General features: G+C 39.5%; 2 protein-coding genes across 3 annotated transcripts in view; one reads left to right on the top strand and one right to left on the bottom strand.

Annotated features, from left to right (window-relative positions):
• LOC118332366 (WD repeat-containing protein 7) overlaps window positions 1-286 on the bottom strand; it is a 141,759-nt gene that overhangs the window by 94,422 nt on the left and 47,051 nt on the right. The gene's annotated exons all lie outside the window — the stretch shown is intronic.
• dpysl4 (dihydropyrimidinase like 4) overlaps window positions 1-286 on the top strand; it is a gene marked incomplete at its 3' end in the record, with an annotated part of 5,640 nt that overhangs the window by 1,747 nt on the left and 3,607 nt on the right.

Raw genomic sequence — 286 nt, 5'->3', positions numbered from 1 at the left:
CTATTAATACTGATCCACCACCATTAGTCAGATCAATAACCTATTAATACTGATCCACCACCATCAGTCAGATCAATAACCTATTAATACTGATCCACCACCATCAGTCAGATCAATTACCTATCAATACTGATCAATCAGTAAAGGAAGGTGTGTGTTGGTGATGTCTGATAAACAGTAGTTCTAACACCCTCATGTGTTCACCCAGAGACACATGAGAGTGAACATACATCAGAGTGAACACATGAGGGTGAACATACATCAGAGTGAACACATGAGAGTGAAC

This window comes from Morone saxatilis, unplaced genomic scaffold (genome assembly GCF_004916995.1).
Source record: "Morone saxatilis isolate NCDOM2014 unplaced genomic scaffold, NCSU_SB_2.0 Contig21, whole genome shotgun sequence".
Taxonomy (NCBI): domain Eukaryota; kingdom Metazoa; phylum Chordata; class Actinopteri; family Moronidae; genus Morone; species Morone saxatilis.
Note: the sequence above shows the minus strand (reverse complement) of the source record. Positions and strands in the feature narration are given on the sequence as shown.